Genomic DNA, 26,095 nt, shown 5'->3' on the forward strand with positions numbered 1-26,095 from the left:
AAGGTGCCACAAGTACTCCTTTTCTTTTTGCGAATACAGACTAACACGGCTGCTACTCTGAAACCTGGAAGAGGAAGCTGTTTTATTTGAATGTGGAGGGGACAAAAGCTGGACTACGTGGGAAGGAAAGGAGTAGATTGGGACAAGGAGTCTGGGACTGAAGGAGGGGAGAGAAACTGGGAGTTGGAGGCAGAGGGTACTGGGAGCCAGTGACTGTAGGTGGAGAGAACTGGGAGCCACATAGCTTGGGTGGGTCAACACTGAAATTGGATAAGGAGCTGAGGGAGAGGAGGTGACTGGGACTGACTAGAAAAGGAGACTGAGTCAAGGATCAGCAGGGAGGAGAGACAAGGAGCTGTCATGCATATGTATTATGATACAGTTTTTAATTACATGCTCACACTTTATTCTTGGAGCCCTAATACTGAACTCAGGGCCATTTCAGTGCTGCTTTAATTTTAAGAAAGTGGAACGGAATGGCTTCACCAACAACTTTGATACTGGTCTAAGAAAAATCGAACGAATACAGAAAATTATGACCAGTTTGTCAATGTGGGGTGCACTGTTTCAAAGAAGCATGTTCCACTAGGCTGCAGAACAAATTATGTGCCAGGACTAACATCTGAGCTATCGGATCAGTACACAAAATACAAGCAGAAGTTTGAAGCAGATCCATTTATTGAGGATACCATCACAGCTGGCAAAGAACTGGTCTCTGCACTAAAGGAGGAAAAACAGAAGTCATGGCAGAATCTTACTGAGAGCCTGGCCATGACCCATACCTGTAAGAAAGCATGGATAACCATCTGGAAGCTTAACTACGTCCCCCACAAAGCAGAGCAACACTACAACATTACTGCAGATCAGGTCAAACACCAACTCCTAGAAAATGGCAAGGAATCAAACAAACAACCCAAGTCATGGCTTAAGCAGCAAGAAGACCAGGAGGTTTATAATTTTAGGGCACAGTACACAATGATCGAATTAACCTCCAGAATTAACACCCATTGGAATGGCAAAGCCCCCCATCTAGATGACATTCGTACCAAACAAATCAAACCTTTCAGACCACCAACAAAGAACTGGTTAATCAAGTTGTTTAAGACATGCTCAGCTATATACAAAGTACCCAAGATCTGATGATGAGCACAGGTTGTGGCACTCCTGAAGTCGGGGAAGGATGCAATGGAGTCGAAGAACTTCAGACCTACTACTATGTCACTTGCAAAGCATCTTATCTTAAACTGCCTCTCACTTCTTGTTGAAAAGCACCTAATCCCAGAGGAAGCTGGATTCTGCCCAGGCAAGTCATGCATCAGTTAAGTGATAAACATCACTCAATACATAAAGGATAGCTTTGAAAAGGGTATGGTAACAGGCACTGTGTTTGTTGACTTATGAGCAGCATACAATGCATTGAATCACCAAAGGTTCCTCTCTAAAATATACAACATGATGAAAGATCACCACACCACCTCATATGACTGATACAATCTCTACTAGAGAACTGACATTTTTATGTTGAACAATGCAGGAAGTGGAGTTAATGGTGACAAAAGAAAAATGGCCTACCTCAAGGGAGCGTACTCTTACCAGTATCTTTCAACATCTACATGAATGATCAACCAACCCATCTCAGCACAAGAAGTCTTATCTATGCTAATGACCTCTGCATTGCTGCCCAAGCCAAGGATCTCTTCCAGATCAAAGCTATGCTAATGTTGGTGCTGTACAGGCTCTCAGGCTATTACACCTGGAACCAATTGTGCACATATTCAGCCAAAACACAAGGGAGTCTCTTCCATCTTCAGAGTTGTGAGGCCAATAGACAACTCAGCATCATCTGGAATCAGGTATGAAATGACCACAGCTGGAATCCTATCTACCTTGGAGTGACGCTAGACCATGCTCTCTTTCCTTCAAGGCACATGTGGAGATGACAAAAGGGAAAATTAGCATCTGGAACAACATACTTAGGAAGTTTGCAAATTCAAAATGGGCAACCAACCCAGCAACACTAAGAGCCATTTCAGTTGCACTTTGCTATTTGATTGCCGAATACTCACGTCCAGTGTGGGAAAGATCAGCTCATACAAAGAAACTGGACCCTGTGCTGAATGACAGCTTCCACAACATTACAGGATGACTAAAACCAACAAATCCAAACAGCCTTTATGTGCTTGCTGGAGTCACTGCTCTGAATATTAGGAGAGTGGTCACAAGCAAGAGGGAACAATTGTGAAAGATCATAGATATCAGACATCTGCTACAAGGGCACACCACAGCAGTTAGCCACCCAAAATTGCCGAAAAGCTTCCTACCTGCAACAGAAATGCTTAAAAAAATCATTGACAGCTATATGACTGGAAATGTGATACACACAGCTTGAAATACCCAATGAGGGTGTCAAAATGTACATAAACATTACCAAGCGCCTTCACGTAGGCATGGAGAAGGATTGGTTGACCTGGAGAGGTTTAAACCACCTCCAAACAAGAGTTGGCTGGTCAAAGACAATTTGCGGAAGTGGGTTATTCCAATGACCCATGCACATGTGATTGTAGTGAAACACTAACCGTGAAACCTCTATTGGTCTGCCAGCTCATGGAAGAACTGTGCACCGTGATCTCGCAAGGGCTACAGACCAGGCTATATCATTTGCCCAACACTGGGAAAACTATGATTGTTTGTTGTGGAAGGATATGAGAACAAGAAGAGTGCTATATTTCCCCAATGCCCCAGCCTCATTCAGTGCACAGGATGGATCTGCTCCATGAATCAGGATTCTATAGCGAAGGAGACTTGTGTGTGGGCCTCTGCCTCATTTCTTGTAGAAGTTGTAAGGTGTGTACTGAATAAGGCAGGGTATTGCAGGAAGAGAAAGGAGAGTCTCATGGTTAAGGCAATTGAATGCTGCCCGGGAGAACTGCAGTCTCTCCCTGCTTCTGCCTCAGAGTTCCCGTGTGAAGCTTGGCAAGTTACTTAACCCAGACTTTTCACAGGTGGTCACTAATTGTGGGTTCCTTATTTTCTGGGTGCCCAACTTGAGACCTGAGGTCTGATTTGCAGAAGTGTTGAGTACTCACAACTGTAACTGAAATCAACGGGAACTGTGCTTTAATATGTAAAGGATTTATAATGCTAATTACTCTGAAAAATCACGTTCTAGGTGTCTCAAATTGGGCACCCAAACTTAGTGGATACTTTTGATCTTAATTTCTCTGTGCCTCAGCATCTCATCTGTAAAATGGGGATAATATCACCCTCTTACCTCACAGAGATTTTGTGAAGATACATTCAATATTTGTGAAGCACCTGGGCTTTGCTACGGCTCATCATTATATTATCCATGAGGAAATTAGTAATTCTGTCCTTCAGAGCAGGGTTCGAATAGTGTGCAGGAGGTAAGACCTGGGACCAGACATGGAACAATGAAGATTAAATAAAATATTGAATAGCAGCTCATTAATTGAGCACTGTCCATCCTGTGCACTGAATGGGACCTGGGTCCTGTGTTAAAAATAGTATGTGATCATGTAATTAACAAATGTATCATAATGCAGACTCACAAGGTGGCCAAATGAAGGTTGCACAGACAACGTCAATTCTGGCATTTCCTAACTTTTCAGTGCTTGACTTTGCAACCTTAATAATGATTTTTAACATCATTTTTTGTGTGTAATTTGTATTATAGCAGCACCTACAGGCCCCAGCTAAAACTGGGGCTCACTTTGCTAGATGCTAAACAAATTCATAGCAAAAGACAGACTCTGCCCAAAAGAGCTTCCAATATAAAGGTAACAATGTCACAATGGTAATTGGTATGTGGCAGTTGTTGGTCCTAGTTGTGTGCTTTAACTGTAAAAACATAGCCACATAGTTGCATTTGTTTATTATTTTGTTTTTACTGGGGACAATTGCACAAAAACAGTATAATTGTTGCTTAGGAGTTCTTCATTCTCTTACTGCTTGTTTCCCTTTTAAAATCATAATTCTCTATTTGTTTGTAACATCATACTTAGTTGTTGCTGACATGATTATGATGTTAGAAGTTCAGAATTATGACTTCAAGTGGGAAATCAGCAAGCAGTCAGGAGCAGACAAAGATCCTGTCTTACTGAAAATATCCTTAAAGCAGTAGTGGTCAGGAAAAATAAAATTAAATCTAAATGAAAGAATAAAACAGAAGACTATTTGGAGCCAGTTCTGTTGATATACGTTTGCAGTTTTCCATGAAATGTCAGCTATGATTTAAGTTATTCTTTCCTAATTCAAGACCATTTGGAATCAAACTATAGAATGTTTCGGGTATTAAGATTTCAAAGGAAATCTTGGAGAGTTCCATCATTTTGGTGTTTTTATGTTAAACTTCCTGGGATGATTAAAATTTAATTTTAAAATGTACTGCAAGGTTCTGAAACCTTCATGTGAAGAAACCTTTCTAAGTATGTCGGCTGCATCAGGGAGGAAAATTCTCTACTTCATAGGACACAGAGCACTGTAGAGCTGTACTAGAGTGAAAATGTTGTTGACAGCTTTTGAGATCTAGTCTTCAATTATTCTAAAAAATGAAAGAAATAAAAATTTCTACTTCAGAGGAGGACTTGCTGGGTGTTGCTGGTAAAATATGTCACTTCTGAGACCCTTTTCAGAGTAGCAGCCGTGTTAGTCTGTATTCGCAAAAAGAAAAGGAGTACTTGTGGCACCTTAGAGACTAACAAATTTATTAGAGCATAAGCTTTCGTGAGCTACAGCTCAGCATCCAATGAAGTGAGCTGTAGCTCACGAAAGCTTATGCTCTAATAAATTTGTTAGTCTCTAAGGTGCCACAAGTACTCCTTTTCTTTTTGAGACCCTGATGTTAATTCAGCCTGTCTAGAATTTGAAATGCTTTAAACCCAAATAAGAGGAGCTCAGAAATTGTGCTTTCTTTTTTGAAAACATTAAATCTAGATACTGTGAGGCCCAGGGGTGTGAACTGGGCAGACGGAAAATGATGGCGTGTCTGTCTGTTCTTTGGTAATATGATAACTTTTGAATGCTGAATCCAATCAATTCCAAAATTTCAGGGAGCATTCTAGGCATCCATGGGCAGAACCTTATTGATTCTGGTGAAATCTGGAAGGGGCAAGTGGGGATACATGTAGCCCTTTGCACTGAATTAGCAGACCCTCCAGCTTCAACCACCATTGCAATTGTCTGTAAATCAAAGAACTGCTTGAGCCATGAATACTTTCCAGCATAAAAATACTCCTCCCTCCCCCATCTTGGCTCTGCCCATCCTCCCAATACAGTTTAAATATGTTGACACCTGTTGCTAAATTGTATAGGTAATTGCTTGACCACAGTTCAGTTTGTTATGACATATACTCCAAAAGACCAAATAAACAATGTCAGTCAGGTTTATTTCCATAACAGTAATAATACAATAGAGGAAAAAGATTCTATATGATACCAGCCTCTGGAAAGCCGTCTTGTGCACTGATGTTACATTCACCTTGTGCAGAGAATATGCTCCCAATGTTATACATGTCAGCCGATGGTATTTATATGAAGATTTTACAAGTTACACATCTTTTTACATGTCACTAAAATTCAACCAGTTTGTTCCAGTTCCCTAACTTCTTGTTCTGTTTCTGGTCTTTTTTTTTTTTTTTTTTTTTTTGATACTAGCATTTCAGGTACTGGTCTGTGATGGTACTCCCCTAGTTTGTACTGAGACATAGAACAAATGTATCTTGATTTTGACAAGTTTCCTATCTGTTTATGCCAAAGCTCACTTCAGCTAATGCAAGGTTTTATGGGATACTGAGCATAAGAGAACAGGATTATAATAAACATATAGGGCAAATTAGCCTATATAACTCTATACTATTTGTGCTTAATGCATATTAATGTATATATGGTGCAGATAATACACATTAATATTATATGCTACCCAGCATATATTGGCCAAAACATTCTTAATGACCTATTTCCCAGACAAAAAGGAAAGAAATAAGAACAAGGGTGGGGAATGGGAATTCACACAGAGCAGAACACACTCACGGCTAGGGTACCCATCCTCAAAAGCTGACAAACTAATTTGAATCTACTTACAACTGAGTGTGATAAATAATGGGAGTAAGGTGTGGGGAGGAGATCATGCCGTTTCATAGGTTCGCAGTTACACAGCGTGATGGTTCCAAATCATTGAAAGGTTTGTTTATTTTTTTCTCTTTTAATATATAAATTAAAATGGGGTATCCCTGATTACCCTCACTGGTCGGATGGCTTCTTGTAAGCACCAGAGTAGAAGTGGGTCCGGAGGAAAGGCCTAGGAGCTTTATGGATTAATTCAGAGAGAACATTTAATGCATAAGATGAAGCATGAGTTTGGAGATGATTCTGTTAGAAGCAAAAAATATGAGCTTAGTGGTTGGCCCTATTGGTGGAACAAAGGTGGAAGCGCTAAAAAAAGATAAGAGTCTATAAGTAGGGAGCAATACATTTGTGGAGTCCATGTGGTGAGGATAAAAAACTTCTGATCTGATGCAGTGGAAAATAGGCAGCCTGTGGAGGGATTCAAATAGTGGGGTGAAGTGGGAGGAGCAGTGGGCTCGGATGATGATTACTTAGCAGCGTGGACTGGAGAGGGTTGTGGTGTTGGGGAAATTGATTGCATAGTGATGGCAGAAGGAGAAAAAGTCTAGGTCTAAATAAATCTATCTATCTATCTATCTATCTATCTATCTATCTATCTATCAGCTGATAAAATAAAGGTGGCTAAAAATTGAAAGCAACTTAAGAAGTGTTCCTGCCTTTAACACTTAGATGTCTAACTCCCAATGGGGTCCAAACCCCAAATAAATCCATTTTACCCTGTATAAAGCTTAAATTGTTCGCCCTCTATAACAATGATACAGAGATATGCAAAGTTGTTTGTCCCCTTCCCCTCCCCCAGGTATTAATACATACTCTGGGTTAATTAATAAGTAAAAAGTGATTTTATTAAATACAGAAAGTGGGATTTAAGTGGTTCCAGGTACAGAAGAAGAACAAAGTGAATTACCAAGCAAAATAAAATAGAACATGCAAGTCTACGTCTAATACAATAAGAACTCTGAATACAGATAAAAACCTCACCCTTAGAGGAATTCCAGTAAGCTTCCTTTTACAGACTAGACTCCTTCTAGTCTGGTCCAGCAATCTCTCACACCCCCTGTAGTTACTGTCCTTTGTTCTAGTTTTTTTCAGGTATCCTTAGGGGTGGAGAGGCTGTCTCCTTAGCCAGCTGAAGACAAAATGGAGGGGTCTCCCAAGGGTTTAAATAGACTTTCTCTTGTGGGTGGAGACCCCCTCCTCTCTCCTATGCAAAGTCCAGCTCCAAGGTAGAGTTTTGGAGTCACATAGGCAAGTCACATGTCCATGCAGGACTCAGAACTTACAGGTAGAAACCATGGTCCTCATGCTTCCTTGAATGTCCTCAAGTAGACTTCTTATTGGGATTGGAGCATTCCAAGATCCATTGTTTGCTAAGTGTTTCTTGACTGAGCACCTAATTTGCACATTCCTCTCTCAAGAAACCGACCACACGCTTTACAAAGATTACTTAAAAATTAAGCCAGTACACAGCCAATATTAATAACTTCAAATACAAAAATGATACATGCATACAAATAGGATTAATAGTTTCAGTAGATCATAACCTTTATATAGATATGTTACATGGCATATATAGCATAAAACATATTCCAGTTATGTCATATATATATTCATAAGCATAGTTCCCTAAAGCCTTATGCGGGGCACTATCACACCTTTCTCCATTGGTATTTCTCTAAAGAAAAGACTCTACTTGCATGACACTGTAAGTAGCTAATGGATAAGGATGCATATACACCATCCAAAAAACAGGAAGAGATCATAGAAAATTGAACCAACTATGTTTAAATAACTGAAGCATTAAAGTGTTAAAGTAAGAAGAAAACTTCATTTGCCATTCACTTTCTTTTGGTTTTCAACTTTGAGGCCACAAGGAAATCAAGAGGACAACCTCCTAAAGCCTCAAAGAAAAGGCAAATCCATTAAAACTAGTGGAAGTAAATGTTGGTAGAATTCTGCTGAATCCCTCTAATGAATTTCCAAATAAAATTGTCAAGGGCCAACAAACAACTGAACAATAAAACAAAGAATTGACAATATAGCCAATGGAAACAGCTCTTTTAAAAGTTTCTTTTTAGATATTTTACAAATAGGACTCTTTCTATTTGAAAGCTTGATACTAATGGATTCCTAGCCATATTAAAAAGGAGCAGTTTGCTTTTACTCTGTTGCAATTTCCTTGGTGGTTGTTGCCTCATGTGGTTGTCTGAAAGGGAGCAGAGGAACATCCCTTAAGAATTTAGTGGAATTATGCAAGCATTTTATTTTCTCCACGTTTGGGAAGTCATTTCAGCTAGTTCTCCCAGCATACAACTTAAAAGTATTTCCCAAAATTAGAGAAAATAGAATGAAGATTTACCAGAATTATTCTGTCAGGGTATTTTCAAACTATTTTAAGCACCCGTGTGTCACAGGAGTATAACTGTTGGGAAATGCTCATCTGGGCACAAGCTTCCCCATAGCAAGAGGCCTACTATAGCAAGAGGATGGATAAATGAATTCTGATTAAAGAATTCTATCCACACTAGCATAAAGTTGAACCAGTTTTGCAAACACTCTCATAGCGTGTGGAATGAACCACTTTTCAGAGCTAATTCAGAGCACTCATGCTCCTAACGGTGAACAACGCTAGATACACTTAGATGTGTTGGTCTCAATTATGGTTCTAACATATCCTTAGTAATAGTAGCTTGTTTGTGCACTCCCTGGAATTTTGCAAGTCCCTGCTTTCTAGGCACCAGCCTCTGATGTCCTTACTCAAGTAGAGTAGCATGTTATTGCATAAATGATTGCATTCATTTTGATGGGACTGTTAGTGGGTTAAGGTACTAATAAACCTGAGTAAGGGTATCAGAAATGGCTTTATGTCAGGATAGTTTGTTTGGAGTTTGATCTATATTTGCTCTTCTGTATTGCCCCGTATTGCTTGCAGTCTTTGTAATTATTTATATTAGAAGCAACACTTACAGAAGAAAACTCTGGAGCTTTAAGAGAACTGCATTGAGCATGTGTGAAGAGAAGGGATTCTAGAGAAGAACGAAACAAATGATTAAAATATTGGAAATCAGTGAAAAACTAAATGGAGTATGTAAATAGCAGGTTTCTTCCTATAATCAGTAGTCTGAGCACTCGTACTCTGCACCACTGTGTATCACATGTGTTCAGTTTATTTTAACCCTCTTTTGTTCTTATGCCAACCTGTTATTATAATGGCAATTTGTAGCCAGTTATTTAAAGAGGAAATTCAACTCCTTTTTTAATAGACGGAGCTTTACCCAGAAGCATTAGACAGTGAATGACATGTACTTTATTAGGGGATACCACAGAGAATGGAACTGGAATTTCAATAGGCAAGTTTAGAATTCAGGTAATGATTCAGTTTGAGTTATAATGAAGCTTGGTGTGCTGTACATCTACAGCATGCATGTGAATAAAACCTTAAGCATAGTCATTTCATAATCACATACTACATATTGGTAGGCTCTCTATAGATCCTGAAATGTGATTGTGACTGATGATTCCTCAGAGCTACATGGCAGAGAAGCCTTGCGTTTAAAATATAACTGTTATTAAAAATGTGTACCACCATCATTCACTACAAATTTTAAATGGACTTGGTATATTACACTCAAGAGCATCATAATTTTTTTAGGAAATCTGACTTGCAGTTTAATCAGCCAAAGCATCTAGGCACAAGCAGAAGGTTCCTCTAATTCTGACTGTTATTTTCCTGGTACTGAAGTTGCTAAAATAGTGTCTATAATGGACTTTATAAAAACTACATTAGAGCTTTATTTGAGAGGTGTCGAGGAGCAGCAACTCCCATTGACTTCAGCGATCATTGCTCATGCTCAGCACCTCTCAGGATCGATCCCTGGGTGCTGTCCAATTGGACATCTTGTATTATCATTATTTATATTACAACAGCACCGAGAGGTCCCACCCAGCTGTGACTCCATTGTATCAATTGCTGTATTAATCTATAGCAATAGGCAGTCCCTGCCTCAAAGAATTTATAAGATGCACTTAAAACCAGATGCAACAGGTACATGTAACAAACAACTGAAGCGGATGGGAACATGGTAAAAAATTTATTTATTTGCTATAATTATTATTGGGCCAATTGGGACTGAGGTTCCTACTCAGTTATTCCTTAGTTTATGCTCAGTCAGTACTCAAACAAACTTCCCTGGAAGTGGGGTTCTGGTTTTTATTGGCACAGTATCATGAAAACCTGGTCTGAGTAGCTTCAAGTGATGTGATGCTGGAAGCGCCTGGGTTCTGTCTGCACTGGCACCACTGCAGGCACTTTTACATCCTGTGCTGCTTCTGAAAGGTGGGTACAGAACTGGTTAGTGTAGAAGTACCCTGACACCTTGCCAACACTGGTAATATTCTTGGTTTTCCCAACTGTTGCTCTAGCATCAATATGGGTCAGCTGCTGCTTGCATTGGTGGGAGCACTGGCATAGATGGGCACGGGCTAGACAAGAAAGTGGTAGCTAAGGGCAGTGGTGTCTGTGGTGTGCTGGCACTCCTACCATTCCTGGCCTGGGTACACTGGTGCTGGAGTAGTAGTGCAAGAATCTTCAGTGTGAACAGCCTTAGCGCTAGAGCAACTGGGCTTTATAAATGTGAATTCTAAAAAGGCTGGGGAAGAAAAAGCAACTGCCAACCCTGGGCTGGAGCAATGATCTTGGGCCCCTTCAAAATACTTGCACAAGATGTTGATCTTGCTGAATGCACACAATTATAGATTCTCTATCTCTTTCCTCCCCCAGTGATGCTTTCCTAACTGACCTATACTATATGGATGCAGAGATCACCTCTGCAATCCACAGGGAAGGCACAGATGCTTTACTGCCACAGGCTACCCCTTTGCACGACCCCATTGTGACAGTCTGTACCCCATGCTCACCCCTTTTACAGGATTATGATAAATTTTATACAAAGTATGCCTTGTGAAAACTCATAAATTGGCCATTCTTTGGCAGGAAAGAGGATGTGGGTGAAAATCTACCTCTTGACAAAGAAACAGTTGGGGGTTCCTGTCCATACAGACTTTCTGTCTCCTGAATCTCAGTTGGGGATGCTTCTCAAAGAAAAGAAGGGAAAGAAAGAAGGGACTACATGAAGGGGGAGCAGACACCCCAAAAGATCATCTGCCTTCATCTTTTATCCACAGCAGCGACAACACAAAGGAACAAAGGAAGCATCATTGGACTGGGGGAGTGAACCTGACGGAAAGAGACTCTCCCAGTAAGATTGCTGAAATATGTGGTGAGAGAGACTTTGCTTTCAATCCACTTCACTTGTTAAATTAGCCATTAGTTGAGTTTTACTTTTATTTTCTTGTAACCAATTCTGACTTTTATGCCTCATTACTTGTAATCACTTAAAATCTATCTTTCTGTTAATAAACTTGTTTTATCTAAACCAGTGTGTTTGGATTGAAGTGTTTGGGGAACTCCATTTGGAATAACAGGATCTGTGCATGTCATTTTCTATTAATATAATGATGGACTTTATATGAGCTTGTGTTTTCCAGGAGGGGGCTGGGCAGTACAAGATGCACATTTCTGGGGGAAAGTTTGGGACTAGGAATTTGCTGGTGTTACTCTGCAGTGTAATTCATGAGTGGCTGGCTCTAGCACTCATATAGTATAGCAGGGAGTGACTTACATGCTGGAGATTGTGTGTGAGCAGACCAGGAGTGGTAACTCTCACAGCGAAGCAGTGTACAAGGCACCCCAGGTTGGAGAATTGAGGGGACACAGCTGTTCATCGGTCCAGATTGTACCCTGGGTAACGTCAGACCCACACCCAGGTTTAAGTAGAGTGGAGAGCTTTGTGTGAGCCCTTTGGTTTCTCTGAATAAAAAAGATAACCATAAAAGACAATGGGGGAGTGGGAAAATAGGATCTAGAAACCCAGCTTTTTGTTGTTGTTGTTGTTGTTGTTGTTATAGTGTTGAAATCCTCCTTCAAATTCTCCAGACGTTTCCTGGTTTAAACTTCCTACAGCCTATGAACAGATGACATCTGGTCACCTCTCAGTGTTTTGCTCTTTCATCATCCTAGCTGGTCAATTTAAAATCCTTCTAACCAGCATCTTAGCAGAGATGTTTACTGTATTGCTAGCATATTCTGGAGTGTACTGTACCCTTAAAGAGTTAGAGGGATTATGCAGCTGCACTCTTCAGGACAATTCTTTTAGCTCCCAAGAGAATAATACCAAGTGGTAAACATGGGCGTGTTAATTCTTTGCATCTTACCAAGCATTCATTTGTTTGAATAGCAGCGTGCTGTTGAAATGTGGTCTGCGTGCTTCCCATACTTGCCTGAAAACTGGAATGAGGTAGTCAAGAAGGATTTTCTCCTTCATTACTGTGAGTGAAACATAACTGGACTCTAAAGAGAGACAAGACCACAAGGGACTGCAAAAGCAAAGAGGATGACAAACACAAACATGGTAAATGAAATTCATGGAACAAACTCTCTACATTCGGTATCTCCCCTGTTTTTAAATTGTTGTTTTTACAGGCGACCCGGATAACTAATCCTAGGCCCAAACTGTAGATGTTCAGAGGGGGTGCATTACAAAACACTGAGTTTGAAATTTACTCCTATGCAGCAGCCCCACACAAGCTGTAGGCACCTACCTACACCTACCAAATGTAGGCTGTAGCTTCATTTATTTTGTGGACTTGGGGCCTTCTCCCATTGATTTCAATGGTGTAGGATTGAACTCTTCAGTACAACTCAAGCGGCACACATGTCTTGCACTGGACTTCTGCAGGGGAGTGAATGGGACTCCAAAATAAAGACAAACGTTTTCATGGGATTACTTTGTTTACAGTGTGAACTTTCCCTTGCAGGGATGGGAAACTATACACACCAGCATTGTGCTAATGAAACCTAGAACATAAAATGTGCTAGAAACTGGCTAGCAGTAAAAGTGAAACTTGCCAGCCTCATTTAATTTTCCTGCCTGAAAGCTACATTAAGCAGGGCCCCAGGATGTCCCCTCTTTTAAAAGAGGGCCCACATGGAGGTAGGGTATGCTACCTCTAGCTTGATGTAAGAGTCCTTTAGAATTTAATGATGATGAAATCTACAGAATCCTGTTACACTTCTGTAGAACCCTAGTGCAGTTAGTCTAAAATTCTACAAATTATAATGAAGAATGAAGTCCTTTCTTTTTTTAAACTACCCTATAGAATTCTACAGTAGGGATACTGTTCTCCATATCAGATGGTACAAATACCTATGGAAAGGATCTCATTCTCTGTAAAAATCTGTAGCTTTTGAGAGCAATTTCTTTAGAGCCCAGCTACATTTCTGTGGAACCCTACCAGCTTCATCCTTATTAAGAGTCTTCAGGACTCTTCCATAAGAGAATGGAACCTCACACACTGCCTCTCATTAGCACATGATGCTCTTCTGTGGATGTACTGTGTAGAAGGGGCTCTATGGAATTTGTAGCTGTGGCTAATGGGGGGTTAGACCAGGGCCTGCTCTGGTCCCCTCCAATAGGTTTCAGTAAATAATGCATTGAGCCTTATTGCATCAAAGTGTCATGCATAAACAAATATATCAGTGAACTAATGATAAAGATATATACTGGGTCCTGCTCCAGTTGCTTTGTACTGCTCCACTGGTGCAAAGCGGCCTTAAAGCCAAAGGATCCAGCACCTTGAGGATTGGATTGTCCCTGCCTAAGTGAATCTTCAGGCAGCACAGAGCCACATTTACGATGGCCCTGGACATCTGAAGGGGTGAGGAATGTGGCAAAGGGGTGTGAGCGAGGCATTGCTCAGTTCCAGGGATCCCCCAGCTCCCAGAATGGCACTCATTAGCATAGAATTTAGAGCAGCTCTGGGGATCAGAGAGAGCACTGAAGTGGATCTGAGGCCCATTTGCCCACCCCCTCCAGTCATGCATTGACAACATCTGGGCCTGTAGTATGACGAGTGGATCTGGAGAAAGAGGGTCAGATTTTAGGGGGAACCTAGTTTGGTGTGGCACCAGGTACTCAGGAATGTAAGCTGATGCCAGGATGATAGCACAGAAACTCAGAACCTCAGCATGTAGCACTGGCTTTTAGCATGCTTGACACAGATCTCATTCCTACCACTCTGACTCTGGCCCATATATTTCCCAGTATAAATAATCAGATAAACACCAGCATTGTCCTAGGCGAAAATAGAATTTCACATCTTTTCAATATGTGAGGGTGTGTGGCTTGGAAATGGCATATCGGACCAGTGGATGATTTTGGCAATCTGCAAAGAAAATAATGGACTTCACATTTAAGCTCGGCAATAGATATAATGTTGACGTTGATATCTTTGGGTGAGTTGGTGTATCCCAAAATGAGTATAAAGGTGGGAACTTGAGCCAGTTTTAAATGGTTTCCGGGGGTGTAAGAATGTTTACTATTTCTTTAAATCTGGCTTCCTACTACAGGAGGAGGAGCTGGGAGGTATTAGCTGTGCTGGGAAGCCGAGAGTGGGAGGGAGTTTGTAGCTTTAGGCATAAAACTATATTTTTTGTTTATTCTAATAAAGTTCCTTGTTCAGTGCTAGAAGAAAATGACTCTCTCTGTGACATGCCACTATTGTCTCACAATGAGGCATTTGTGGTGTGTGTGCTTTCATTCCCTGTGGAATTTGCTTTAATGACAGCATTATGTTCTAAGAGAAGAGGACAATAATTTTTCAGTACTGTGATGCTGACATGTGCCTCCATTTCACTTCTTAATGGCATCCTTCAGGGAGGTGGCATGGCTGGTTATAACCTTTACAAAATTAAACAAGTTATTTCCCATCCTGACTGGTGTTTCTTCACCACACAATTAGCTAATGGTTGTACAGCACTCTGAAGATATAGGGCACTTAAATAGGTGCCAAGTATTATTATTATCACTATACTTTAGGGTCAGCATCAAGAGGCTCTTTTTAGCTAAGAGGAGTATCATTTCTGGCACAGGAACAAATGGCCTGGATATTGCTGTCCTGGGAAGGCATTAAGCAGTGTGTGAGAGAGCTGCATTTGGACTTTTCCTCTGAAATGGAGAATTGAGTTTAGTGGATAGTTGTTTGCTTTCCTCACTCCAGGTGGCTCTTAGACCAAACCTGGGTGGCAGTTAATGTTGCTTTAGATAATCCCAGTCTGCACAAAAGCTTGTGAAAGGGGATTGGTGGTGCTGTTATCTGCTGTCTCTCTTCTCTTGAGACCACTATAGCCCTCCATGCAACCTCTGTCTGGGTTAGACACCTTGGATTTGGGAGGAGTAGCTACTCTATATGGTATGTTCTACTCAACTGTTAAGATGGCTTCCATGTGGTAGTAATACTCCTCAAATCTGCTTGAATGCTGATGCACCCTCTATGCCTCCTCTTAGGCAGGAAAAAGTGCAGATGCAAGAGGGAGAGGGCTCATGAGGGAAAGGAGGCTCAGGGAGCACAATAGAGGGAGTGTCTCTTCCCATGGATGGATCTGTAGGGCTGGGTTTTGGAACTATGAGGTTTGCTACCTACTCCTTTGTTAGGCCATAAACCCTTTGCCCTGAGGGGAGCACAGAGTGCCAGCTCCACGAGTTCTAACTTGGAAGAACTTTGAGTGCCTTCACTTTCCCATGGGGTTTTCTTTGAAGGCAACACCTGCCCCCTGGTCTGTGGCATGTGAATTTAGTGGACTCCATTGGAAGTCCATCAGTGCAACTTTTGCCATGTGTTCTGACTGAGTAAAATACATTTTTGCTTTGGTGGCATTTTTTATTGATAGTACAAGGTTCAGCACATAGTTCTGGCTGCTGCAGTCCTGCGTCTTTGTTATGGAACAGAGGTGTGCTGGCAGGATAGGATACCAGAGGGCGCAACGTCTCCATCCTTGCTGGTCCTGCGGAAATTTGATAGAGCTGTCAGGCCTGAAACTTGTTTTTCTAGTGACTTTTCAACTAACCTATTAAAACAAGCAGTGTCTCTGTGAGACCTTTCAACCAAGAGAAAACTCTTGCTTATTTAAGCATAGTCTGGTGGTTATCCATGCTGTCTGGAACCTTTCTGTAGTAAGATATTGTCACTGTTGATCCTTCTGATACTTTATGTGCTACTCTTGTTAGGGTTATCCCCTCTCCAAGGACTTCCACTTTTCTTTGTATGGGTGAAATTTGCCCCTGTGTAGCAGGCAAGCACACAGCATATGTACCACTTAAATCTCACTTAAGCCCTATTTTGAGGAGTTAGTGGTGCATCGGCATTGTGCTAGCCTTCTGCACAGAGGTGAGTTTAATACTGTGTGTTGCATTCAAGCAATAACATGACCTGATGAGAGCAGGTTGGTATTCATATGTAGCTGACTAAACATGATTGTGTAACTAGTTTCATAGATTCATAGATACTAAAGTCAGAAGGGACCATTTTGATCATCTAGTCTGACCTCCTGCACAATGCACAGTTCTTTCATATATGTTTTTTTTATGTGTTTGTTTTTAATCTGCTATTCTTTTTGAAGCAAATCCTTAAGCCTGTACTTTGGGTTCCCCTAGGACAAATTCCTATTGATTTTGATGGAGTCAAAACTGAGAAAAGACCCATACAATTTGATCATAAAATAATATATTTGTTGTATAGAAGTGACAAGGGAAAATGTGATGGTTCAAGGCAATGGGCTAGGGGTAGCTTCAGTTTTAGGTCATCAGTTCCATTTGGGTCCTGGTCACCAGTTATCTTAGCTGGGTTCCTAGTGGTCAGGGGTCTACATATCACCATTACTGAAATAGATGCTTATTGGAACCCTTAATGGTAGTTTCAACAGAGTGGCCAAGAAATGAACTGCTGTGCAGACTAAATTACTTTCCAACAGGCCTTTGTTCTGTGTTTTGTACAGTGCCTAGCACACAGGGCACTGGTCCATTACTGAGGCTCCTAGGAGCTACAGCATTACAAATAATTAATAATAATCATAATGCTTCTTCTGGAGCAGGTTCTGGGCACTTTGGCATGGGGAAGTTTGCATGCTGCTTTCCATATTTTACTAGTTCTTTCTGGATATAGAAGGCTTCTTATGCCGGGGATGTCATTCTGGAGCCTTTCCTGAGTACTAAATTTACACATTAGATATTTAAAATTTAAAATTAGGGCCAAAACCTTCCAAAGCACTAGTGATTTTCAAAGGGCTGATGCTCAGCACTTCCTAAACATCAAGCCCTTTAAATTGTCTCAAATTGGACTTACAAATTGAAGCACTCAGAATCCTGAGTCACTTCTTAAAATCTTGGTCAAGAGGTCTTGATTCTAATCTGTAGAGATGGGTCACAGGTGATAATTTTAATGAGAATTGCATGCTTAAAATGCTCTCCTAATTTATTCTATTAAATACCACGTAGATACTGCAGTTTACATTATAGCAGATTTTAAAACCCACACACTCTTCCATAGATCCAGTGTGAGTGAATAAAACACTGAAACAATAAGTTTACTCTTTCACATATAAATGTTTCTGAGTAGACAATTGCATGACATATGTTCATTGAATTAGTCTTTCAATACATTTTAGTGTGAATTGCTAATATACAGTGTGATCTCTTACTAATTTGTCTCATGATCAGTAATAGTTTATAGTTTCTTTTGTATCTCAACTTGTTTGACTGTGCTCTCCTGTTCTTTGGAACCTGAGTTTCTTTTGTTCTTTTGGTAGGTTGAATTCTGTCTAGATGTTTCTCTATTTGATTTTGTTGTTAGCTTTGTCAGTGGTTGGGATGGCCCTGGGTTGGTTGTTCAAGGGCAATTTTCTGGAAGAGTCAGTGGAGAGTTTTGTTATCCAAAAGTTTGATTGTATTGCTACATGTGATTTTTGCCTCATTGTGCATGGCTCTTCAGGGTCACACTGGTGGAACATTGTGTTTACATATAAATTTAGTTCTGTTTCTGTGACTATGTCTAGTTAGTCTGGGAATATATTTTTCTAGCTGCAAGATTTTTTCAGTCATGGCTGTCATTCAAGTGTGTAAATTATGACTAGGTATGTGTGTGTGGATGTGTGTGTGTATACATACACACTCTTAAATATATAAAAATGTCGGAGGAGATCATCACTCATAAATTAATAAAAAAAATGTCTGCAGCTCCATTATGAGTAATGACAACACTTAGCATTTACTCATACAGTGCTTTTTTTCTGCAAAGTACCAAATACTGGGACAAATTTGCAGCTCTGTGAACTTCCCTTGTGCTGCACCAGTGATGAATTTGGCCCTGTGATGCATGGCTAGAAAGGGTTAAACAGCTTGCAGGCTGAATGACCCAAAGCCCACCTTTAAAGTCATGTTAGAAAGATATGTGAATGATAATTAGGACCATTCATGCTAAATAGGCTAGAATTTTGAAATGCAAACCTATATTGTTAGAAGTAATACTAATTGTGTCTTGCATAATGACAGGTTTCAGAGTAGCAGCCCTGTTAGTCTGTATTTGCAAAAAGAAAAGGAGTACTTGTGGCACCTTAGAGACTAACAAATTTATTAGAGCATAAGCTTTCGTGAGCTACAGCTCACTTCATCGGATGCATTTGGTGGAAAGTTGGAAAAAACTTTCCACCAAATGCATCCGATGAAGTGAGCTGTAGCTCACGAAAGCTTATGCTCTAATAAATTTGTTAGTCTCTAAGGTGCCACAAGTACTCCTTTTCTTTTTACTAATTGTGTGTATCTTAGATGCTGCCCATAGTCTGTCACTATAACTACTGATTCAGAGATCAAAAGGGAACATTAACGTTTGGATGAATCTTGGGTAAAATAATGTCATTGTCTATATGTCTCTTTGAAGTTTGTAATAGACTGCCTAATGGATAAATTGCCCTATGTTACTTTGTGTAACTAATTACTAGTGGAGTTTAAAAAGAAAAGGAGTACTTGTGGCACCTTAGAGACTAACAAATTTATTTGAGCATAAGCATTCGTGAGCTACAGCTCTCTTCATCGGATGCATCTGATGAAGTGAGCTGTAGCTCACAAAAGCTTATGCTCAAATAAATTTGTTAGTCTCTAAGGTGCCACAAGTACTCCTTTTCTTTTTGCAGATACAGACTAACACGGCTGCTACTGTGAAACCTGGTGGTGTTTAGAAAGCAAAAGGTTGCAACAAAAGCCTATTGTTTAACCAGGACTGTGTGGTCAAGTGGATGCTAGAACACTGTATAAAAAGGCCCTTGGGTCCTGATTCTGTCATCTCAGATCTACTTAGACTTCATCAGGGGAAGTTTGAGTCACAAGACTGACATCCCAGTTATGCTGGTATGCCCTGAATATGAGATTTGGATATTGGACTATGACCAATGAACTGAATTCTAAATGAACTCTTTGTAACTACAAAGCTCACCATCTCTGCTGTGAATCTGAACCTCAATGAATTGAACTCATGTCTGTATGTATATTGATCATTTAACCATACTCTCTCTCTTTTGTTTTTTAATAAATTGTAGTTTAGTTAATAAGAATGGGCTGTAGCGTGTTTGGGTAAGATCTGAAACATTCATTAACCTGGGAGGTAATGAGTCCAATGCTTTGGGATTGGTAGAACCTGTTCTTCTATATGATGAAATAAGATTTACAGAAATTTTCATCATATTTGACATGGGTACCTGGATGGGGGCCTGAGGCTGGATCACTTTAATGTCTTCCCCATTCTTTGCAGTTCACCCTAATTGAGAGACCACAGTTGGCTCCCCACTAGGACCCTGGTCACAGGCCCACTTCTAACTTTTGTGCAGAGGGTCAACAAAAGGGCTATGCACTGCTTAAGGGCTATGCACTGCTATCTGGCCTAATTCTGGCACTCTGCACAAGGGTGAATTTCATCCTACAGGTCTATGAGGTAGGGCGAGCATTATCTCAATATTTGTTAAAGAGAGAGAGTGGCTGAGGCCTACATTTTCAAAAGTGCCTTCTGATTTGGAGTGCTTCTGTTTTTGGTTGCCCAACCACCTCCTTGGCTACTAATCTCATCAGCCCCACTCCCTGCAAATGCTGCTGTCAAAGCCATGTCTCACCTTTCACTTCAACCACATTGCCCCACCCTATCGCTGGCTCCTCATTATACTGAGTTGACTTTTCTTGGGCCAGATCAAATAGGTGCTGATTTTATGTCAACGGAAGTTCTGGCTATCTTCAAGGTCCTGCTTTATGCAGTTCTGCCCTGTATCTCTGTCACACTGCCTCGAGTGGCTCACAACCATGAATGCCAGGCAGACTGTCAAAAACCAGGGCACAAACCCCAAAATGTGTCTATATTCTGTGATTAGATTTCACCAACCCAGCAACAAGTGGGAACTCCTAAAGCACTGTAACAGTTTTACTATGGAGTCACAGACTGTCCCCTCGGGTATTCCAGGCTATCTTGCCATGCAGATAAGATGGAATATGTGATAGATGGTCACTTTACACCAAAAATCACAGCAATATTCAGTTTATTCCCAGTCCCAAAGGAACAGTCACTTACCCCAGCTTAATTGTACTCAGATCTGAAACCAACAACAACACCTGTAGCCTATCCTGTAATAAACTAACTGAAGATTTATTAACTAAGAAAAGAAATGAGAGTTATTTACAGGGTTAAAATAGAAAACACACACACACAAATGAATTACAGTCTTTAGATTTAAAAAGGTAAAAAAGCTTCTACAATAAGCCGCTCTACATGTCCTTTAGGGCTGTCTCATGTCAAACAGCAGAGGGATCTCTTGCTTGTGTTTAGGAATCTTTGCCCCTCAGAGTCCAGACCGCATGAAGAGACCCAGTTTCTCCTTGTCAGGAATTTTTATCTCCCCAGATTCCAAGCTGATGGGATGAGTTCATGTGCAGGCCTCTCCTTCCTGGAGGGAGTGAGGAATGCAATCAACAGGATCTATGTCCTTTGATGCTACACAGTGCCCCATTTGCCTTCAAGGGGCCATCTTGTGTGCAAAAGAAGCCATACTTAATGCTTCTTTTCCTGTTTGTTGAGTTACACAATTACAGAGGTTTACAATGCAAACTCTCAACATAACTTTATAACATGGAATACAGATATTATAAGTAGGATTAACTCATGCAGCATCCTAGAAGCATTCCATAATGTCTACTCTGCTTCCTTCCTCAACCACCTGATCCCAGCCTCAATAGACCCTCTGTCTCCTTCTCTCAAACCTTCTTCCATGCTGTCGCTGAAGCTTGAAACTCCATCCTTAAGCCTGTTATGCCAAGCCACCTTCCTTCGCATTTAAGTCCCTCCTAAAATTCACTTCTGCCATCCAGTCTACAGCAGTTAGGTGTGTACATGCCTTACTGAGAAACTGCATGGTTTTCATTGTCATCCTTCTCCTCCTCCACTCCTTTTGGCCTGTCTAGGACCCTCACCTGCACCACACAGGATCCTCAGGTACCACTGTGCAACCAATCAACAGCCCGCTGCCTTTACACAGAACCTGTGTGGGGCTTAAGTGGTGCAAAGGACCTCCTACTGGCTCTCTGCACCGTGGGGAATTTCACTGATGAGTTGAATGAAGGTTATGCATGTCAGTTAGTGTTGGGAGATCATGATAGTGGCATCTTTTTAAAAAAATAAAATAAATTCATGGCTTCATCAAAATCTACAAATATTTATCTAATTCTTTCCATGGTCACTAGTGCTATGTCATTACCTATGAAACCTCAGGTCATCTTTCTTGTGTCCATTTACATATACCTGGAAACATCACAATTCATTTCCCATGAAATAGGACTTTTTTGTTTTGTTTAGTTGAGGTCATAATTTTCTCCTCTCTTCCCTCCCACACACAAACTGGAAAGTCCCAACGAGAGTACAACATCTTTCCATCACAAATGTTTTCTCCACAACTTCTTTAGTTATACATGAGGCTGGAGAACTTGACAAATTAAATGCAGATTCTGTTACTACAAATGATTCAATTTAGTTTCCAGCTGTTGTTCTACTACATCAGTCAGGAAAGATTATCCCACCTTGCCTTTTTAATACTTTTTTTTTTAACTTAAATGCATGTGATTGGGTTTTTTTTAAATGCCAATTTCTGTTGCAAAATAACAATTCTTACTGACACGTGATGTGTTTGTAGTGTTGTTGTAGATGTGTTGGTCCCAGGATATGAGAGAGACAAGGTGGCTAAGGTAATATCTTTTACTGGACCAACATGTGCGATAACCTTTCAGGCTACACAGAGTTCTTCTTCGAGTCTGAAAAAAAGCTGTATAGCTCAAAAGCTTGTCTCTTTCACCAACAGAAGCTGGCCCAATGAAAAAATATTACCTCACCCATTTTACATGGTATTTTAGGATTATCAAATTCCATTTTAGCTGATGCTTGTTATTTCTAACATTTGATCTTTTTGTAAAACAATCTACCAATACTTCAAAATTATGACATTCCGACATATAGGGGATAACATTATGACATTCCTCTAGTCTTACATCCTTTAAAAAAATCAAGTTATACAGTTATACAGCTATATGAAAGTGATTCTCACTATTAATAGGCCTAGTCATACCCAAGAAGATATCCTGGTGTGAAGGGAGGAACCTTGGGGATAAATCCCATAAAAGAGGTGTTCTCTTCTTCCCCCCCAAATTCCGCCTGTTTTAAAAAAATAATAAATCAGAGGCTTCGGTTGGCAGACCTTCTCCAGGAATTTCCACCTCTTTGGAGCCACAGCTGCAAAAGAAGATTATCCCTGGGGAATCCCCACTAGGAGAGTCAAAGAGACTACATAAAGGTATTACTAACTCAGTGACCTATAAAGAAAAATCCTTAAAACCTTAATATTGTCAGAATATTCATAAGACTGGCCATACAGGGTCAGACCAAAGGTCCATCTAGCCCAATATACTGTCTTCCGACAGTGGCCAGTGCCAGATGCCCCAGAGGGAATGACGAGAACAAGTAATCATCAAGTGATCCATCCCCTGTCACCCATTCCCAACTTCTGGCAAACAGAGGCTAGGGACACCATCCCTTCCCATCCTGGCTAATAGCCATTGATGGACCTATCTTCCATGAACTTATCTAGTTCTTTTTTGATTCACTGGATAGAAAAATACCCCTATCTTGGAATCTCAAAATAGGTAATAAATAAATGCTGGCACTGGTATTGCTCAAAATACAATATCAGGGCCCGATTCTGCAGCCTTGCTCACTCACTTGTGAATAGGCTTATTGGCTTCAAAGTGTTACTCAATAGGTGTAATTCATCCCAGTGCAAAAGGGTCTGCATCAGGGTTATATGACTTAAACAGTCATATAACCCTGTGAGACTTAGTGGTGCATAGGCTTTTTGCTGCCTCTCTGCCCAGGGGTGAATTTAAATACCACCCCCTCATCACTCATTGAGTAAGAGTTACCGACTCAGGCCCACAATTAATAGTGTTCACTATTTCAAAAGAGTGTTTAAAGGACCATAACAAATTCCTTTGATAGCAACTCAAACTTTAAATATTGACAGAAACACAAAAGTAGATTCTCACTGAAAATGTAGGACATTAGGAGGGAAAGCTGGGCCCTTGCAACCACCCTCACTGAAGGGAAGCAGGGAAAGTCCAATGTCTTATGCCTTAAAATACTGACTGTTCATATTTGAGACCGCAATTCAAAGTCAGTCTTTCCTGAAGAGACTTGCTACCAGGTGGCTCTATTGTCAGTAGTGTTGGTTGAAGTTTTTCACATTAAATAGTTTCCTGTCAGAAAACGTGGTTTCATCTATATTGACATTTTCCATGGAAAAAGTCAGTTTCGATGACATTTTTCAGTTTCTGGATCGGGTGAATCAAAATGAAAGGTGTTGTGTCAACTAATTGAATCATTTAGTTTCAAGTGGAAATGTCAGTTATTTTGTTTCAATATTTCAGATTCAAAATTGCCAGAATATTTTTATTCCATGAAACTCTTTAATGTTTTGATTTCCTGTTCGGAGTCGGAATGGAAACTAAGTTAGAAAAGTCAGAATTTCTTATAGGAAGAAATTTATTTCCTGCATAGCTCTACCAGTAACCTCCTCTATTTGCCTAATTTTTTGCTGTGCATAGAATAGCGATGTTTAGAATGGTCTGAGATAATACAGTCTGCTTCAAATCTCTTTGGGAATAAAGGGCTTTTATCCTACAGTGCTTTAATTGTGTCACCACCTTGCTGATGTCACAAATCCAAGATGCCAGAGGAAATCTGTATCAAAGGAAACTGTTCAGGGAGAAGACCCAGGAGTACTTGTGGCACCTTAGAGACTAACAAATGTATTTGGGCATAAGCTTTTGTGGGCTAAAACCTACTTCATCGGATGCATGTAGTGGAAAATACAGTAGGAAGATATATATATATATATATATACAGAGAACATGAAAAAATGGGTGTTGCCATGCCAACTCTAATGATCTAACTCTAATCAATTAAGGTGGACTATTATCAGCAGGAGAAAAAAATGTATGTCGTGATAAGCAGGATGGCCCATTTTAAACCATTGACAAGAAGGTGTGAGTAACAGTAGGGGGAAAATTAGCATGGGGAAATAGTTTTTAGTTTGTGTAATGACTCATCCACTCCCAGTCTTTATTCAAGCCTAATTTAATGGTGTCCAGTTTGTAAATTAATTCCAGTTCTGCAGTTTCTCCTTGGAGTCTGTTTTTGAAGTTTCTGTTGAAGAATTGCACCTTTTAGGTCTGTAACTGTTCAGGGAGAGAACAGGTTGAAATAATCTCCTCTCTTCTCCAGCAGCAGTTGCATCCAATTACAGGGACTGGAGGTGGGGCTGATTTGGAGCTCCGGGATCAGCACTATCAGGGAGGTTTGCACCTTCTCCTGCAGAAGGGTGTGCAGCAGCCACTCTTTTGGTAGTTGTCCTTTGGCCCTGTACTCCGTGGAGGAGCAGCATTGTGTAGGAATTGGAGGGAGGACAAGATATAGGAGCCCTGGGCTGGTGCAAAGGCACAGGGTCTCTGCCATAATAACCTTTTGCTTGTGCCTCAGATAGATACTCCAAATTGTGCGTATCTTTCAAGGCATCCATAGCTTCTGTGAGTGAAATCATCTGCTTGCTACACAGAGGAGCAAACCCTGCCTGGCAATAGATGATCTAAGGAAACCTACACAGGAATAATCTCCAGCTTCCCTGCTCCATTTGCCGTGTGTGTGTGTGTGTGTGTGGGGGGGGGTTGTTACTCAAAGAAACAATCTGGCTCACAGTTTACTTTTATTGCTTACATATTAGGTAACATACAGTTCAATAAGCCCCATCCTAGTTTCAACAATAAAGGCTAACTTGTTAAAAGTCAGAATTTTTGAGACGGAAGGGGAAATTGTTACCATTCTGAACAGACTCCCGTTGTTATACCTTTTCAATCTTGTTGAAACCTACAAGAGGTAGAACTATCAACGGTGAAGAAACAAAGCAAATTGCAGGTGTAATGGTATTTTCTTGGTGGCTATGCGAAAGCTAACATATTAGAACTTGAAAATCCCAGTCTGGTGAAGCATGTTATTATGCCATGAAAACACAGAGAGAGAGAGATGTTTGCCTGCAGTATGATGCAATCATGCCAGTGACACTGAGCTCTTGCATCTGGGCAATCAAACTCTGGAACACCAAAAGCCTAGATAAAGATCCAAGGAAATTAAGCTTGATGAAAACGAACAATGATTTTGCAAGTCAAAAGGTTTCCCATGCATGTATTGATTTCTCACACAGAGGTGCTGGAACAATTTTCATAGCCAGGCAGGGAGCCATTGAAGCAAACTTGTAAATATTGTATATAATGGAACCTACTTCAATCCCTGGGGTGTAGCAGCACCCCCAGAACACCTGGTTCCAGCTCCTCCGTTTGCACCATTCTGTATTCCCACTTGCTACAGGCCTAAGTTAGTAAGATTTTCCTGTCAACAAGGCCTGCTGGAAATATTATCTCCTCCTCAGAAT

Source organism: Dermochelys coriacea, chromosome 2 (assembly GCF_009764565.3).
Source record: "Dermochelys coriacea isolate rDerCor1 chromosome 2, rDerCor1.pri.v4, whole genome shotgun sequence".
Taxonomy (NCBI): domain Eukaryota; kingdom Metazoa; phylum Chordata; order Testudines; family Dermochelyidae; genus Dermochelys; species Dermochelys coriacea.